Source organism: Bombus fervidus, unplaced genomic scaffold, assembly GCF_041682495.2.
Source record: "Bombus fervidus isolate BK054 unplaced genomic scaffold, iyBomFerv1 scaffold0057, whole genome shotgun sequence".
NCBI classification, from domain to species: Eukaryota; Metazoa; Arthropoda; class Insecta; order Hymenoptera; family Apidae; genus Bombus; species Bombus fervidus.
This window is the reverse complement of record NW_027212620.1, coordinates 52501-55541: the sequence shown is the minus strand read 5'-3', so window position 1 is coordinate 55541 and position 3041 is coordinate 52501. Positions and strand designations below refer to the sequence as shown.

Genomic DNA, 3041 nt, shown 5'->3' with positions numbered 1-3041 from the left:
AATTCATTTAAGACGACGTCGGGGGCGCGGTCATTCGTGCTTATCGAAGACTAACAAAACGTAGCAGAGGCTGATACAAAAAGAAAAAAAAATCGGCCACGAAGAAAACTCGCTCTGTGTATCTCGATAACCGCGTCGACGACGACGGTTCTCTCCGCGCTCTTTTAATTCGTATCCTTCTTCTTGCGCTTCGTCCGACTCAGAAACGTTCGTAAAACACGAACGACGGCGGGTTGTCAAGCCAAGAAGGGACAGAGAAGAGACGGAGGTAGTTTTGCGAGTCTCCCGTGAACGCGATAGATTTTTCATATATATTTGTATCGAGAGCATGCGTACGCCGGTCTCCACACGATCCAGCGACGAACGCCGACGAACGTCCAACAATCGCTCGTACGTCGCGTACGAGCCCTCGACCGCTCTTTAATTCGTATTCTTTTGCTTGGCGCTCGTCCTCCGACTCAGAAACGTTCGTTTAAAGATAAAACGAACGACGGCGGGCTGTCGACGAGGCAAGAAAGAACAGAGAGATACGGACCGAGAGCAACGATACGCAACGCAAGCAGTCTTAGGTTTACGTGAGCAACCCTCAGCCAGGCGTGGTCCAGGAATTGTATCCGTGGACCGCAATGTGCGTTCGAAATGTCGATGTTCATGTGTCCTGCAGTTCACACGTTGACGCGCAATTAGCTGCGTTCTTCATCGACCCACGAGCCAAGTGATCCACCGTTCAGGGTAATCGTTTATGCATGGATTTTTGTTTGTGTACTCAGGTTTTTGTACTCTTATTCTCGGTTCGAAAGAAGCCGATATCCGACAAACGTCCGACCAACGGGAATCGAACGCGCGGAAGTCGCCATATGATTGACGACACGAAAATACGTTCGAAAACGAAATCGGACGGACTGCGCGACGACACACGCAGCCCGCCGACCGGGCGTAAAGTGCATTATAATATATAACAACCAACGAGATCGAAGCTCCGTTCGTCAGGAAACGACGGGGATATAACACCCGATTCTGAATCCTCTGTACAGCACACGATCTCGCGAAGAAAGCGCACGGTGGCTAGCCCATGATATATATATATGTTCGTTCCTCTCGTCCAGTTATTCGAAGCAAACAGCCGATATGCATCTCCATCGTTCGGGTAAAAAAAATCGATGGGACGCGCACGGTCGTAGTCTTCCTCGCGCGGTCGTTTCTTCCCGATAGCCAGAAGCAGAGTTTGAAAAACTCTAGCGACGGAACGAGGCATTAGACTCTCGACAACGAGGATACAGACACGGCCGGCGGTCCCCTCTGAATCGACTTCGGTGGTTCAGGTAAAAATAAAAAAAATCGATGGGACGCGCACGGTCGTCCTTCCTCTTCCTCGCGCGCGGTCTATTCTTCCCGATAGCCAGAAGCAGAGTTTGAAAAACTCTAGCGACGGAACGAGGCATTAGACTCGCGACAACGAAGATAGAGAGACGGCCGGCGGTCCCCTCTGAATCCACTTTGGTCGCTCAGGTAAAAATAAAAAAAAATTCGAAAGGGACGCGCACGGTCGTCCTTCCTCTTCCTCGCGCGGTCTTTTCTTCCCGATAGCCAGAAGCAGAGTTTGAAAAACTCTAGCGACGGAACGAGGCATTAGACTCTCGACAACGAGGATAGAGAGACGGCCGGCGGTCCCCTCCGAACGGATGGCGACAACGACGACTAAAGCGCGAAAAATCGCGACGAAAAGGAACGCATCTCCGTTCAGGTGTATGTGTGTGCGTGCGTTTAAAAAAAATTCGATGGGACTCGCAGCCATCGGCCTCGCGCGGTCGTTTCTTCCCGATAGCCAGAAGCAGAGTTTGAAAAACTCTAGCGACGGAACGAGGCATATGACTCACGACAACGAGGATATGGACAGGCGGTCCCCTCTGAACGGGTCGACGAGACGATGGTAAAAGAGACGAACCGGACGAAACTTCCGTCGATCAGGTAAAAATAAAAAAAAATTCGATGGGACGCGCACGGTCGTCGTCGTCGTCTTCCTCGCGCGGTCGTTTCTTCCCGATAGCCAGAAGCAGAGTTTGAAAAACTCTAGCGACGGAACGAGGCATATGACTCACGACAACGAGGATAGAGAGACGGCCGGCGGTCCCCTCTGAATCGACTTCGGTGGTTCAGGTAAAAATAAAAAAAATCGATGGGACGCGCACGGTCGTCGTTCCTCTTCCTCGCGCGCGGTCTATTCTTCCCGATAGCCAGAAGCAGAGTTTGAAAAACTCTAGCGACGGAACGAGGCATTAGACTCGCGAGGATAGAGAGACGGCCGGCGGTCCCCTCCGAACCAACTTCGTCTAGTTAAGAATCGTTATACTCTTTACCATCACTCGCACTGGTATATATCTTTTCGGGCCAACATCCACGCAATGCGTTTTCGTTCTAGGTTACCCGATCCACGAGTACGAACGTACAACGTGGTTTCGTTTTGTCGAACATCGTATATCGTTCGCCGTTGAAACGAACGACAACGAAACGACATAGGAAGAACGAACGCCCTTTGGGTAGGAAGCACGTTTCGAGGAACGACGAGAGTTTGGAGAGACGCGCGAGATAGCTGGAGACGCGCAGATATAGGTATCCATGGATCTTCGAAGAGAACCTTCGAAGATATATAATTCGGTATCCTATTTTTCTGCGGCTCGCTATTCGCGTTCTTTCGCTCTCGTCGACGACTCGTTATAGACGCTTCGTTCGATCCCAAAGAGCAGTCTTCCTTATGTCCCGTTGCTAGGAGGTGAGGCCTACGCAACGCAACTACGAAATATAGAAGAGGTGTGAGCAGTGATCTCTCCGACACGAGGCACTTTAGAGATTTTAGTTTATATATTATATTGTTCGTTCGTTGGATTTCCACGATGCAAATACGAAATACGAGATCGTGACGGCGGGTCTTTCTGTGTACGACCTCACGCAGGCGCCTCGATCGCATTTCTCATTACACGTGGTTTCCACTGTAACTTTTAGTTTTTTCGATATGTGTTCAGCTCAAGTTCCCTCACATATCG

At 50.4% G+C, this 3041-nt stretch overlaps 1 non-coding gene across 1 annotated transcript; it reads right to left on the bottom strand.

Annotated features, from left to right (window-relative positions):
• Nucleotides 1-580: 580 nt before the first annotated feature.
• LOC139997326 (5.8S ribosomal RNA) lies at nt 581-735 on the bottom strand. The gene has a single exon (XR_011802727.1). It is a non-coding gene; the product is annotated as a 5.8S ribosomal RNA (ribosomal RNA).
• Nucleotides 736-3041: the final 2306 nt, after the last annotated feature.